The sequence below is a fragment of the Artibeus jamaicensis genome, unplaced genomic scaffold (assembly GCF_021234435.1).
Source record: "Artibeus jamaicensis isolate MK-2021 breed Jamaican fruit bat unplaced genomic scaffold, CSHL_Jam_final contig_373, whole genome shotgun sequence".
NCBI lineage: Eukaryota > Metazoa > Chordata > Mammalia > Chiroptera > Phyllostomidae > Artibeus > Artibeus jamaicensis.
In genome coordinates this window covers 5,645,866-5,662,644 of record NW_026521807.1, presented here as the reverse complement: position 1 = coordinate 5,662,644, position 16,779 = coordinate 5,645,866, and the positions used below count along the sequence as shown (strand labels likewise).

General features: G+C 36.4%; 1 protein-coding gene across 3 annotated transcripts in view; it reads right to left on the bottom strand.

Moving 5' to 3' along the window:
• ATG10 (autophagy related 10) overlaps positions 1-16,779 on the bottom strand; it is a 221,037-nt gene that overhangs the window by 142,982 nt on the left and 61,276 nt on the right. The gene's annotated exons all lie outside the window — the stretch shown is intronic.

Here is a 16,779-nt window from a genome sequence, read left to right as displayed (position 1 = left end):
CCTGGCTGGTGTGGCTCAGTGGACTGAGTGCCAGTGTGTGAACCTAGGGGTCCCCATTCGATTCCTAGTCAGGGCACGTGCCTGGGTTGCAAGCCAGGTCCCCAGCAGGGGATGGACAAGAGGCAACCACATGTTGATATTTCTTTCCCTCTCTTTCTCCCTCCCTTCCCCTCTCTTTAAAAATAAATAGATAAAATTAAGAAAGTTTAGGAAAAAAGAGAAAAGGAATGGAAATAGAAATTTCATGGAAATGGAAATAAAAATAAACAGCTGGGGTAGCAATACTTGTACCAGATAAATTAGACTTTTAAAAAAAGGCTATAACAAGAGACAAAAAAAGGACCCAGTGATTCCAGTTGGAATTTTATCCAAAGAAACTGAAAACACTAATTCAAAAAGATATATATATATCCCTATATTCACTGCAGCATTATTTATAATAGTGAAGATATAGAAGCTGCCTAGTGTCCAATGATAGACAAATGAGTAAAGAAGTTGTGGTACAAGTATTCAATGGAGTGTTACTCAGCCATAAAAACAGAGTGAAATTTTGCCATTTGCAACAACATGGATGGACCTAGAGAGTTATATGCTAAGTGAAATAGTCAAAGAAAGATAAATACCATATAATTTCACTTACATGTGGAGCCTGAGAAGCAAAATAACTGAACAAACAAGAAGCAGAAACAAAGTCATAGATACAGAGAACAAACTGATAGTTGTAGATGGGATAGGGTTTGGGGGGCATGAGTAAGACAAGTGAAAGGATTAAGTGTTCAAATTACCAGTTATAAAAACAGTAATACTGTAAAAGCTGTGATGGTGTCAGATGATATTGGACTTATCAGGGTGATCATTTCATAAGTTATATAAATGTCTAATCCCTATGTTGTACACCTGAAATTAATATTGTATGTCAACTGTGAGTAAAAAGTAAAAAAATTATTTAAAAAAAGAATTTTATAACTAAAAGTGCTACAAAAAACTAAATAATAATACTCAGTACAAAGTACTGATAAGATTCAATACTAATTATGAAGAGAACCTTGGAAACCTAAAGCAGACCACAAAATATCAGCAAAAATATTTTCATTTTCCAAACTCTTCTAAGAATTATGTCACTACTTCCTGTAGTGACAGGGGGGTGTTTTCATTCCTATTGGTAAGCTTTAACACAGTGCCAGATGCTCAATAGAAACCCAAGAGATATTTGCTGAATGAAGTGCTGAGTTAAAAAAAATGAAATTAAGCAAAATATAGGCATTAACGCCCTGAGGTCAGTGCAGTATCATTTAGTATGCAAAAATAGTACTTCACAAATTACTTAAAGCATAAGTAGAGAGCTTAGCATATATGGGTAGTCAATATTCAAAGATATTTTTGTTTATAAAAAATATTTTGATGAAAAATTTATAATTTACTTACACCAAAGTTACTTTTATCACTGCTAAGTAATGAGCTATAAATAACATAAGTAAATGTTTGTAACTAAACATTATTTATTAAAATAACTATAGATTAACAAATTCTAAATCTACTAAATTTAATATACAATACAGTATAACACCTTCAAAGTGCAAGCAATTAAATACAAACTAAATATTTCCTTTTGATAAGCCATAGCATATTGAAAACATGTAACCCCATTAGTTGACATGGATGTTAGATGTCCACTCTAAATATCCTTAATTTCTCTCATCTACATGTTGCAGGCACTGAAAAAATACTAGTGTGTAACCTCTCTACATGCTCCTACACAAGCTCTTTATATCTTGCCCTCATGGTATTTTCTAACCGTCTGCCTTAAACAAAGAGTCCTTGCTGGCAATGGCTTGTTGCTAGTCAGAATTTAGCTCTCTCTTTCTGTAGCTAAGAGAGAGAGCAACCATCTGCTTCCCACAGCTTTTCAGTCCTATGATAGCTTTCTGCTCTTTCCTCTTCCAACTCAGATACAGAAAGCAAGAGATAAAACAAAGCATCTTCGGCCCACAAGAAGCTGCAGAACACCCAGGAGAGTTTCCTCCCAATCAGGAAAATGCTTCCTTAGCAACCAAGTTACTAAGGCCAATTAACCTCCCTTCTCTATCAATATTCAATTTACACTGAAGCCCTTTTTGGTTAAGCACTTCAGTTTTACAATGAGCTTTCTGGCAGAGAAAAAGGTGTTTCTGTCTTAAAGGAGCCAGGCCTTTCCCCCAAATGTAAGTGTGATTTGAACTTAGCATAAAGTGTTGGGTGATTTCCTAAACTCTATGTGAGGGACTGGAAACATAGAAATAGCATAGAAATTAAGTGCAATCAACCAATATAGGCCTAATGGGAGACTGAAACATTTTAAAGCAACCAGAGACTGGCTAGTGCAAAGATTAGGAGATATGGAAAAGATGCTCGGCAGCTGTCAATGCTTCACGCTCGCCTTGGCTGATTTATGTCCCTTCCCCATGACCAACAAAGCCCAAGTTACCACTAAATAATCATAATATCAGCAGAATCCCAGAGAAAAGATGAATGGGAGACCCATGGACAGTATCAAACCCAAGGAATTTCCTTTGAATCAAGAAAGAAAATAACATTTCAAAGTCATGGACTGGTTCAGAAGTAGTAAAAACTATGACACACTCGAAGAAAAGAAAGTGGTTTTACAAAAATATACAATGAAAATTCCTCTCCCTCCAAAGATTTCAAGCTGTGAGGTAGAGGTTACATTTTTGGAAGTCTCACAATTAAATTATTATACTACATTCCAGTTAAGGTGAAGGAAACAGCAAAATTATTATACACTAGGTAATTAATTGTCTTCTGATGTTCATTTTCCAGGTCTTGATGAAGCAAAAGCTGTTGCTGAATAATTTTAAAGTTTCCTTAAATTCTATACATATGGAACAATTTGTAATTTATAATAGGCACTATAAATCATCCTTCGGCAGTTTGTATAGCAGGTCTACAGCATGCAACTCCACTGTATCTCAAAACAATCCTTGCTACTAACGGTCATTGTAAGAACTTTCAGAACTAGTTTTGTTCTCTAGGATTGTCACTCTACCGTTGTAGGATTCTATCCCACTTGTGCAAAGATTTATTCTAAAACGATAAAGCTGCCTTCAGGTTGCACTAATAAAAACTGACATTTGTTAATCCTTGGCTCCCATTGTCCTCTTTGGTCCTATAACCACCCTGTGAGGCAAGATTGTTACCACACCTTTCTATTGACCAGGTGTTTTCTTCCACGAGATCATTGAATGCACACATCACCCCCCTTCTTGACGGCCCCCCAATTCCCCCCAATTCCCCTTTTAAGTATTTGGGACCCAGCTTTACAGATGAGAGATTTGAGGCTCAAAGAAGTTCAAAGTACACAGTTAAAATGAGGAAAAGCAGAGATATGGAACCGAATTTGCTATTTCAACCAGGGCCAGCTGCTACCCAAAGCCCAGAGCAGCCCCATTATATTACTCTCTGAGCCCTGTCATGGACATTAGCAATCACCAAAGGTCTAAGTAATATTTTCCAAATCACCATTAGTAGGTTCTGAAATCAATTGGTGGGCTTCAACCAACATTTAAAAAAAATAAAATAGAGCAGAATAGATGAATACAGTAAGTAGATCAGAAAGAATAAGAATTGGTTTCAGATATGCACATGCGAAGTGTACTTGGACCCTGATGTAAAATGTATTTCTTATGGTTGGTTTATATCAAAAAAAGCTTTAAAGCCACTGGTCTCAGAGGATGTTCTCACACAGACCCGGATCATGGAGAGACTTATCAAGGTCTGGAAACTGCTCAATAGTCAGCTCTGTTCCTTAAATGACACCAGAAAACACAAGGCAGAAGCCCCTTCTTAGTCGAAGCAGAAGAAGGATTATCTAGAATCAGCAGAAGAGGGGGATGCTGATTGTATAATTACACACCTTTCTCAGTAGCTCCAGTCCATCGGGTAGATAGTATGGTTTATTTCTTACAGCACTAATTATATAATTATCCATAACATTAAATCAGTTCCACCTGATTCAGTCTATCACAGGTTCCGTAAAACATTCATTTGTTTATCACTTTTTTAAAAAACACTAAACTACCAATCGTCTTATATGTAAAAGTTCCAGTGTAGAAACTGGTAAAGTCTTCTTGAAAAAGACCTTCTGTCAAGTATGACACTTTTGGTCCTTTGGGATAATGGGAATTGCATTTTCATTTTAACATACCTCAGAGCTTCTACAAACAACAGATTTCTGACAAGTATGTTCTCATTTTTTTTCTTCATTATTTCATGAAATGCCTATCATAGAGCATTAATGCCACACTGGTTATTTTCACAAAAAAAGCATTCCTACAGAATAAAACTAAATTGTTCTTTATAATATTTCTTTTGTCATGTCATTCATTCAAAATAATTCCCTAAGAAAGTGCTACAAAGGTAAGTAAACTATGGATCTTACACTCAAGGAATCAGCAGTTTATGAGAAGAGACATTACACTAGACACTATGGGCTTCCACTCAGTTCTGTGCAGCACCTCTGAGCAAAGCTACAAATAACCTAAGCTATAAGCCAGTACCTGTAGTTGATGCAGACTATCCAGAAAGACTCACGAGATACCCTCTCACAGGCAAGAGACTAAAACAAGGAATACACAGACAAGGACAGGGGTCAGGAAAAAGCATGTAAGTTGTAGACTCCATCTGGTTCTCCTAGCACATACTCACACTATCTATCTGCTCTGCCTAACCCTTTAAACCTGTCTGACACAGTTGAACACCATTCATCCATTAATGGCAAAGAAGATCCAGCACACCCCAAACTGGCTCAATAAATCACTCAGAATCATCCTCCCTTTTTCCCTACCTAACTTAACTCTGTAGTCTTTTCTCTGTGCAGCTTCAAATCCATGACACCATCATTCCCTCTAACACTTTGGGTTAGTGTTTTATACTGGAATTCCTGGTGTTTAAATCTCAGCTTTCCTTAATGGACTCCAACTCGGTCTGTCTCTCTGACTCTGTGTACTCCCTACCAAACTGAATGGAAGTCCCAGAATCAGGGACCTAATAACACAACATCAATCAGGCTAATGCCCCAGCACAACCAGCCCATTACCCCCAGAACAGTAGATTTAGAGAATCCAGGCTAAAAATTCCAACTTCTCAGAGCAATCTAAAGTCATAACTTAACACTCTCACATTCCACCACCAACTCCTTGTTTTAGCGCAGAGCCCTTCTTGCTTCTCTCCCCTACCTTCTGTACTCACTACCATGTATATCCCCTACAGCCATACCCAAGAACCCAAAGTGTAATATATGGTGGGAAAGGTACTAGACTCCTTCTGGCAGGTTAATTCCAACACCCCATGCCACCAAATGAGTAGGATCTAGAGAAACATGTTTAGAAGTTGGTTTCCCACCTAAAGAATGCCCAGAATGTGTTATAGCCTCTCCTAAGTACTGAGAGCAACTGTAGAGACTAAGATTGAGTGATAGGTTCATAAGGCAGTCAAATGTGCAGATGGAATCCTTCCTTGGCTCTCAAGTCTCTTGTTGCCAGATTCCATCCCTGGTTTTAAATCAGTCTAACTTAAGATGCTAGCTGCCAAACTGGAAAGCTAGGGCACTTCAACTTTACTTGAGGTAACTATGCAACGTCCTCCGATTAGCACCACATTCATGACTATTGACTTGGTTTCTCATTTCCAACTCTCCCACTCCTGCCTCTGGATTCACCCTGGTTTGCATGGGTTGACCTTCAGTATTCCCCAAGACTCTGACTTAGGGAAGATGTTGGAACTACTGCCACTGAAGAGTAGTGAAAATAACCTGTTAGAAAGGGAGAATCACTGTCACCAGTATTACACAGACAAAAAGAAGAATTTCAATAAGAAAGGCCTTAGTCAATAGTGCCAAATGTTGCAGTGTGGTCAAAAGGGACAAAGACAATAAATGTGGTGATTATAAGGTAACTAGTAAGTTGGAAGCAATTTCCTTTATTCTTTTTAAAAATTATATTTTATCGATTCTGCTATTACAGTTGCCCTGATTTTCCCCCTTTGCCTTCCTCCACCCAACACCCCCCACTCCCTCAGGCAATCCCCCCACCCGTGTTCATGTCCGCGTGTCACGTGTGTGAGTTCTTTGGCTACTCCCTTTCCTATACTGTACTTTACATCTCCATAGATGTGACTGCCAATTTGAACTTCTCAATTCCCTCACCTCTTCACCCATTCTCCCACACCCACCCTCCAATCTCTTTATCTTTAACCTTTGTCATTTTAATTATTATGATGTGTCTTGGAGTGGGCCTCTTTTCATCCATCTTGTTGGAACTCTCTGTGCTTCCTGGACTTGCATGTCTATTTCCTTCACCAAATTAGGAAAGTTTTCTTTCATTAATTTTTCAAATAGATTTCCAATTTCTTGCTCTTTCTCTTCTCCTTTTGGCAACCCTGTGAAGTGAATATTGGATTGCTTAAAGTTGTCCCACAGGCTGCTTATGCTATCCTCATTTTGGGGATTTCTCTTTTCTTCTCGTTGTTCTCACTGATTGTTTTTGGAAGCAATTTTCATAGCTGGATTTTTGTAAAAGTCAAAACAAAGAGCTGAAGTTGCAATGAATGACAAGAGAATAAAGATTACTTATTCAAGAAATCAGGTAGTGAAAGGAAGAAGAGAGAATTGTAGAAGAGAACTGAGAGGTGTCAGTATAGGCTGGCAGGAACAAATAGGGCCCGGAGCCATGGAACTTTGGGGTTATGGGCATTACTGCGAAGGCTAAAGTCAATACTAAGTAAGAAGACAAAAAGGACTGGTGTCACTGAGGGTCTTGAGACAAAAAGAGTGTACAGAGCATGTTCAGAGAGAGATGTAAATATGGATAAAATGAGATTATAGACAAAGAGGAAGATTTTAGAATTTGAGGTCATCATGGTATTTTTTCCCTAAAGGGAAACCAAGATTAGACTATTTCACAAATCATTATTGGAAAAACAACACTTAATAATATCACTTCAAATTAGTCAATAATCATTTTAATAGTCCTATCTAAACTGTCTTGTCACTTTCAGATTACAACTACTTTTCTTTCTCTTCAAAATCAGGTAGGGTTGAGCAACCAGAGCACCGAGACCAGTTTAACTGACCAGGCTGCTGTACTGTCTCACTGACTGGCCCAACAGGGCATTCTTTCAGGCGATCCATCCAGATGTTCTTTATGTAAGTAATACTGCCAGCTTGACAGCCTTTCTACTCTTTTCAAGTCATTCTAAAGGATAGCTGAGACGAACCTATGATCCTATCCGAAGGCTCCTTTGAGGTCCGCTAGAACTAGATCGAACTCTTCTCAGTGCATACACATTAAATCTTCTCTCACAAATACACAAGACTAACAGTTTGCTAAGAATGAAGAGCACCTCTAACACAGCAAATTTGCAAGTACTGTATGGAAGAGCATTACTGAAGTTCCCATTATGTTGGCTTCTGCAATCAAAGACAACACTGTTAAAAACATCTTGATGCCACCCCCTTACAGTTTTTCCCCTTAGCTTTTCACTTCGAAAACCTTTAACTCAGTCTAACACTTGGTTATTTTCATTTAACTGAAGATAAAATTAAATATTATTCACCTCTGGGCACATAAATTAGAAATCAAATTTAGCCCTGGCTGGCGTGGTTCAGTGGATTGTGTGCCCACCTGCAAACCAAGGGGTCACTGGTTCAGTTCCCAGTCGGGGCACATGTCTGGGTTGCAGGCTGGGTCCCCAGTGGAGGGGCAGGGGTGTGAGAGGCAACCACATAATGATGCTTCTCTTCCTCTCTTTGTCCCTCCCCTTCTCTCTAGAAATAAATAAAAGCTTAAAAAAAGAAATGAAATTTAACAAATATTCTTGGCTATTTCATTTAATGAGCACCATTTACTAAATAGACTATAACTTAATAAGGACAAAATATTTATTCTAACATTGCTGACTTTTAGTTAATGTATATTGAAGAGATGGTAGGTCCTCGGTAGTTCTAATCCAGAGAAACCAAGACACAGGCTGTATTAGTTTCTGGCATTTGTGTGCCAGGCACTGAGATAAATGTTAAGGACACAGTGGTGACTGAAGTGATCTAATCAGATCAGTGCTTGGAGTCTATTAGTTGGGTTCTGAACTACTATTCCAATTTGAAAATGTTTTCTTCTCTCCCCACAAAATAACCCATCTGCATTTTTACTAAAGGCTATTTATTATGAGCATTTCAAGTATTACTGAAGTAAATATGGGTGGGGGCTGTATGGGCCCCCTCATAAAAGTAACAAGCTACATGTACAGCTGTCCCTAGTTCTGAGCAATGGTTCTATAGTAAAATAATATTCTATATAATAGTCTTTATCTGACAGTTTAAAAAATCCTGACAAGGAGCTAATTTCATTCAAGTAACAACAACAACAAAAATTTAACAATCCTTTACTATTTGAAGATTTCAGTTTACCACAAGACTCCACGTTTCCAATTTAACATTCAATTTTTTCAGACTATATGAAAAAGACTGATTTCAGCCTTGCATCGAAAATTATACTAATGGAAATTTCTTTCATGTCAGAAAATATTTTTAATTAACCTTTTTCATTTAACTATGGAAGAAAAAGAATTTTAGATATAATTAATAAAATAATTTTGAAAACTCAAATACTTGTTAGACCAAATCTCATTGCAAGATATTCCAAGGAACGCATCCTTCCCAATACATGGAGTTTCCACTGGCTTAAAAAATAATTCAAAGAGAGAAAGAAGTACTATACAGTGGTTTCACTTTCACTTATTGTAGATTTGATTATAAAACCCAGCAGGCTCAGCAATTCTCCCACATAAAGTTTGAAGCCTTCAATCAATCCACTAAATTTTTTTAAAGCTATATCATGGAAAGCATCTTAAACTCATTAAAAGAAATAGGAAAAAATATAAAATTAGAACAATTAAAATAAGGCACTGTGTCCTTTCTCAGAAACAATCGGGTCCTGTCAGACATTTACAACTGCACATAAGCATTTCATATTGAAAGTCCAATTTTCATATAGAAATATCAGCTCAGTATTCTCTCAAGTCCATATCTGCTGCTAGAAATTATCTTACTTTTGATGTTTAAAAACATCTCACTATTAGAATTGCACATAAAGGAAACATTCTGATGTAACTCATGGCTGAATTAAAATATAATAGCTATGGCAAATGCCTTTACAAAAAGGCTCTTCTACTAGCTTGATAAATAGAAAGAGAATTAGTTACCTATCTCGGTTGATTCAACTTGATTTCTCTTAAAAAAAAAAAAAAAGATTCTCTTTTTGCTCTGCCAAGGAGAACAGAGCACAGAAAATTTCAAAGGTAGAAGTAAACCTTAAAAAGCCATGTAGGTTATAAGTTCTCAATAAGCCTAATACACTATGTGAATTTTGCAAAGTGATAGAGACCAAGGGGCTAGAAAAGAAAGAAGATTCAGGAGAATATGGAACATGACCTTCCTCTATATAAGATTTCTTGGCTTCGTAGCAGAACACTACGCTGCTTTCAGGCCCCTAAGACTTTACTGGACAGTTCAAATAGCTTTAGTGCCACACTTCCACATGTGGTTTCCGATGCATTCTAAGAATAAGTAAACAAATACTTCTGACATATAGTAAAGAAACATGATTTGCATAATACTATATCTAGTGCAATAATTCACAATTTTACTCGAATTGCAAATTCTAATCAGACCCGAATTGCTTTTAAAATATCCTATACTCTCCCCTCTAAAACCCCACATCGTTCTATGGTACATATTTATACTCCAAATTAAATAGAATTGAATTTTACTTTGTCTTTGAACTTTTTCATAATACCTCAAGAAGACCACAAAAGTGGAATTAGGGCTATAATTATTGTCTTTAAAAATACATTTGTCAGCATGAGATTCATCATATCAATAAACAAACACTGAGTGATGACTATACATGCTTCTGTTTATACCTATGCACATTACACACAACAGGTTTTCTTGTGCTTTAACATTGCTTTAATAAGTACATTTTCAAATATTAGGGGTAATCATGCTTATTACTCATCATTTACATTTATCAACACATCTATACTTCAGTCTAAAAATAGTTGCTTTACAAAGAAATCGTTAACACTAACTGAGAACTGTGGCTTGCTGTTTATTCCATTATTATAAAAACACACCAGATGCTGACATATGAGTCTATTTTGGACATACAAAATAGAACTCCTCCTAGAAGCCACTTAATAAAGTCCTTAGGGCAAATGCCTATATTCGAAGACGTGTTTACCTCAGAAGCTCATCATTCTCTGAATATGTTCTTTTGGCAACTGAGATCATCTCCTGTTCCTGTGTCTCAGCTTCTGCTTCGGGGAATTTATGACAGGTTGCTTTTTTGTTGAGGGCTCTCGATAATATTCTACCTGCCCTGGACCAAGGAAAGTCCCAGTTAGTGTTCTACAAGGCCCTAGGACAAAAATCCTTTTTCCCCAGTAGCATACTATTGCTATTTTTATGACTCTATCATTTTCATAGTTTTAAAAAATATAATCTAAAGGTGCAACCTGAGGGTCTAAAGTAGTGAAGATAGCATGCTGAATAAACAACATGTGCTCAATACCTGTCTGTGATACCTCTTCAAAAGGAAGAAATGGAAGTTTAGTAATCTAACTTTGGACAGGAGAATCTACACTTCGATAACATAAAAAATACCATTGACCAACTTAAAATAAATATGTATGGGTATCTGAATCGAATTAACCTAAAGGGCAAAATCTGAGCTATCATTATTCCATGAAAATAATTCAGAATTTCATAAATGAAGAGGTTAGAGATAACAAAAGAAAAAGCAGAGCAACATCAGACAGAAAACTAGTTCTACACATTTTCAGGTACTTTCCTCTTCTAAGCATTTATTAGTAATTTCTGCTACTGATTATTAACAATCAATATCCATGTTAATTATTCATCTCACCATTTCCTTTTATTAATAGTGGTTTAATGCTAAACATGGCGGGAAACACATGCCTCGTCTCCCGACTCCAGTCATTTGCACTCGTTATTAGCTGGTAAGTTAATTTAGAATCTTAAACAATATTTTTTAAATTTCTAGTTGTTTTGAAATTAGGTGCAAATATGAGTTTTAAAGGTTAGTATTGACTAATTTTCATCAAAAATTGTCTAATTGGCATAGAGAGCTAGTGTTCCCACTTCCATCCTCAAGTTATAATTTTATTTATATAAATAGAACTTTAATATGGATAATAAGCTCATATTGGTTAAAGCCAACCAATTGTCAGATCATATTTTTCATTACTGTTAAATTATTATACCTTAATTTCACTAAAAATTTTTTTAAAAAAAATATCAGTTGATAAAGTGACGTGTTAGCACCAACATCAATTTATGGAAATGAGACTTACATATAATAAGATATGCTAAGGCCCAGTGTTGATTATGTTGGCTCTTGTTAAAAATACTCATTTGTATTTAGATTTTAAATTGAGGCTATGAATTTCTTTTGATTGCCGGTAAAGAAAGGACCTTGTTCAAAAATTGCCATAGTCCTGCTTGTCACTTCATAAACTCAGAAATGTCACAAGCAAATCATTTTAATTGTTCTCAATAATAAATGCCTTATCTAACATGATTAACCTCTAAGAACCCTTGTTCCCTAGCACTAAAAGATACCCCAATATATTTAGTAGATTTCCAAATACCATCTCATTCTTTTAACTATCATTTTAAGTTATATTGAAAAATGTCAAAGAATGTGTAGATTATGATTTTCATAAATCATTTCATGTATATATTCCATTTTATTTCACTCTGATATTTTACATTCTATGATTATATACTATAGGCATAAAAATCATGAATCCAGCTATCTTTCTACAGTCAAGACTGCCACATCTAGTTAGAACAAAGAAGTGAGCTGATTTTCCACAACATATATGACCAAAGTAAAAAACTTTTTGAAATTACTATTAGCAGAGGCATTCCTCTGAATATCTCTCTTTATATAAGAAATCTGATGTACAGACAGGGAACAGAATAGAACTACCAGTCTTTAAATTCTACAGGTAACTCAGAGGTCCCCTAGTTCAGTCTTCTATATAATATAGGACTCCTCTCCATAGTATTAGAAGCTAGGTTATAAACTGGTGGCCTGAGGACCACTCAAAGCCCATAAACATAGTCTATTTGGTCTGTACAGATTTTTTTTTTAATTAAGCCAACACACAAAAATCTAGATCATTGCCCTTTCTTGAAAATCCACCCAGAGCTGCACGCCCGGTGCCCCTCTGAAGGAGTCGTGCCCTCTCCGCTTCTCCACAGCTCCCACCCCTTCCCACTGACCCACTTCACTCACACGTCATCTGCCTCAGGCTTTCAAACATCCAAGTGTTTCAGTTGGTGACCACTGTTTTGGAGAGAGGGTTATCTACCCTGTAGCTAAATGTCCCCATGAAAGAGAGTGAGCTCACAACTTTGCAATAGACCACTTTCACTGTAGGCAACTCTAAGCATTAGAGAGATTTGGCTAGAATAATTTCCAGACACAAACTAGTTCTATCCTTGGAAACAAATTAAGTCTACTCTCTCTTCCACAAGAAACATATCTGTAGACAACTAACTTTCCTAGGTCTTTTGTTCTAGTTAAACATCCCCAGAGCCCTCATATATTCCTCATAATAATATGTTTCCAAGCCCAGAATGGCCCCCGGCACGCTCCTCTGTATGGATGAATTCTATTTATAATTCATTTTTAAGCTATTATTTATGTACTTATTTATTATACATTCTATTTATCAATGTTCTTAATATGTAATAATGCAATATTTAGTTGATCTAGATCAGTGGTTCTCAAACTTTTGGTCTCAGAACTCCTTTACATTTTTTAAACTCACTGAGGATTCCAGTGGGCTTTTATTTAAGACATATGTACTGATAGTCACTGTACTAGAAATAAAAATCAAAAATGTTTAAATATGTTAATTTATTTAAAATATGTGTCAATTTACATTTCTAAAACAACATAAATTAGTAAGAAAAGTCACATTGTTTCACAGTTTTGCAAATATTTTTTTAGTTTTATAACTATTTTAATAATTGTATGATTTGTCAAAGATCCTGCTTCTAATTTACATATTGCATTTATTCAGGTAGAAGTTGATATGTGAAAAGAAACTATTTATAAAATAATATTTTTACTTCCCAGTGGAAATGTACAACCTCCTAACATTTGATTTTTATGTGTGTGATTTATTTTTTTCCATTTTTTTTTAGTTAACCTTTGTTAGATTTTGTTTGTTACTGTTTAGTCCCCTTACTCCCTCCCCCACCCAGCAATCACCACACTGTTGTCCATGTGTGTCTGAGGCCTTTTTCCTTTTTGCTCAGTCCCTCTACCCCCTGCCCTCCCGCGACCCACTAGCTGTCAGCCTGTTCTCCATCTATGAGTCTGTCTCTGTTTTGATTGTTAGTGCAGTTAGTTCATTAGATTCCACACGTGAATGAAATCACATGGTATTTGACTTTCTCTGACTGGCTTATTTCACCTAACATAATGTTCTCCAGGTCCATCTATACTGTCACAAAGGGTAAAATTTTCCTTTTTTACAGCTGAGTAGAATTCCATTGTGTAAATCTTTTTCATGTGTGGTTTCATAGAAGATTGCTGGATTCTGGTAACTATTTTTGCATTCATTCTATTACAATATAACAGGTAGGTTAGAAAATTCAAGGAGAATGAGAGTAAAAAATGTAAATAACATATCACTACTATACAAATAGATGTTGTAGGCTCCCTGAAAGTATTTCTGGGATACCCCACCAGTGTCCCCACAGACCATATTTGGGATCCACTTATGCTTTAATTAACATAGCTTGAGCTCCAATTACTTTTCCCAACATCCATGGCATTCTTTTCACATATGTTGAGCTTGTAGTCAACTAAAATCACCAGCTGTTTCTCAAACAAATTGCTGTCAGACTGCCAAGCCTCTTCCTTTTCATCTAAATGCAAACCTCAAACATGTATTTCTCTCTGTAGATCCAATTTTGTTGGCTTCAGGTTGCTCTTCAGCAGTAAATGCCACTGGTGCCAGGCCCAGGTTCCCTTAAAGATGGTGTGCCTGTCCCCATTCAGCAGTTGTGACTGTTGACTGACAACACACAGCAGCCCCCTTCTCTGAAGAATTTCTCTGTAAAACTGGAACCACCTTTCTTGGGAAGCTATATCCCCCTTCACTTCAGCCAATGGCTGACTGACAAATCAATAATTGTCACAGAACACAAAAGGCTGGCCTCGGGGCACAAAGTGGGGCTAATTCTGGTTGTATTTTGTGCTCCAGAGCTTCCCAGGGGATCAGACTGAAGTTAATCTCTAGCTGAGATCACGTTCTTTCTCAGTGTCTATTCCTTGTTCTATGTTGCTTCCATCATTCTCCTAAGGGCACATCTCTAACAAATCACTTGAACAGAAATCTCCATCTCAGGCTCAACCTAAAACATCTTTCATTGCATCAAGATTATTACAATATCGACTCTATCATACATCATATTAACTAACCATCTCAGCTGTTCAGCATCTGATATGTACTTAAGCATAGAGCGGTGCAGTGGTTCCCAAAGTGTGGTCCCTGAGTCAGCAGCATCGGTATTCCCTGAAGACTTGTTAGAAATGCAAACTCCCAGGCCCCGGTCCAGAGCTAGAGAATAAAGAACTCCATCATAGAGATGTGCCACAGTTAACTAATCCATTGCTGTTGTACATTTCAGTTATTTCCATTATATCCTATTATAAGTAATCGTGACATGAACATACTTGCAGGTGAATCTCTGTGTTCATTTCTGATTATTTTGTAAGTAGTCATCTGCAATTTACTTTGTTGTAAAAGTTTTGCATCAGAAAAGGTATATTGATAAATGAATAGAGGGACTGATACACGACAAAGCAAGCAGAGCAAAATGTTAATGGTAGAGTTTAGGTGGATAAGTACATGAATTTTCACTGCAAAATTCTTTCAATTTTTTTCCTATATTTGAAATTCATTGGGAAGTGTCAAAAATGAAAAATGTTGGGGAAATTTATATTTTATGGAACTAAATTCCTAGACTTGGAGTAGATTGTTCATAGTATGTGCACATCTTTAAACTCTGTGAAATTAAAACGTCAGCCAGAAAGTGTCGATTCCCTCACACTGTCAACACCACTTTTTAATTTAGTGCTTTGCAAATATCTGCCAACTTGTTAGGCAAAAGCTGATAATTCATCTTTTAAATCATCATTTCCATGTGCATTTTTAAAATTATTATATAATGAACTAAAAAGCTCCCTAACATGCTTGGCTTCAAACTTGACGTTGGTTATTCAAACTACAAAGCAGCAATCAAGATTTGAGCACCCACCGGGAGCACTTAATATATGACCAAGTACAACGCCCTCAAGAATAACGTGCGAACCAAATTATATTGGTGACAGTCATCTCCAGGCCAGGGTCGTACCCAGGCAGAACGGGTTAGTGCCAGATTGCCAAATGGATCTCATTTAATAGATCCTGAGAAGATTTTCCTTCACAAAACAAGTCCCCTCACCCATTTTTACCAGGATACTCAGAATGCTAAATAATTCTAAGTGATTTCTTCCTTTGTGTTGAAACAACTGGAGCTCAAAAATTCCATTTTCAAATTCAAGTATCTCACTTCAGTATGGACTCCACATAATTATGGCACATCCACAGGATGGGTGAAATGGAGCCATAAAAACAGAACTATGGAATTCGACATCTACTGACACAGGAAGATGTCCATGATATAAACGGCCACTGCAAAACAAAAGTAGGTATGTGTGTACATGACAGAAATGTGTGGATAGATATTTGTTAAAATATTAATGGTGGTTACCTCCAGTTGAAGGATATATCAGAGTTTTTTTACTCTTTTTATATATTTCTCTATTGTTTATCTTTACAATTGATATATAAAATTTTTATTAATAACAACCAGTATAATAAGGTTATTTACATTTTGATAAAAATTAAATTGAACATATTCGAGAAAACCACTCAGCCTTTATAGCCATATTAAAATTTAATTTAGCAAGATTTTCAAGTCAAGGTTAAAGCCCCCTACAGAATGAGACCTAGATCTAGCATATTTTAAAGAACCTAGGGGAAAAGAGTTAAAGGCAAAGTAGGCAAAGAGGTCTGCAGCCGGGTATTTAATAGCAGAGGGATGGGTCTGCATTATCCTGGGGGATTTCCTGGGAAAAAAAGCAAGAGGCAATGGAGGGAAGGCATCTGTGGAACCAAAAGGGTGAAGGATCACTACAGTCTGTACAGACTGAGTGGATCTCAACTTTACCACAATTCCTGCTTTCAATATTATAGAAGTAAAAAAGAAGGAACTCTTACCTTTTGCAACAGCACGGATAGACCTGCGGAATATTATGCTAAGTGACATAAGCCAGTCAGAGAAAGGCAAGTATCATAGGAACCACTGATATGTGGAATCTAATGAACAAAATAAACTAACAAATAAAACAGAAACAGAGTCATAGATACAGAGAACAGACTGACCACTATCAGAGGGGAGAGAGGCAATATAAAGGTGATGTAATTAGAACTGTACACCTGAAACCTATATAATTTTATTAATTAATGCCACTCCAATAAATTCAATAAAAAGCAAAATAAAACAAAGTAAAATAAAAATATTATAGAAGAAAATACCTCCTGACAAATGATGTTCACTTTCCCTGAACAGCAGGCCTG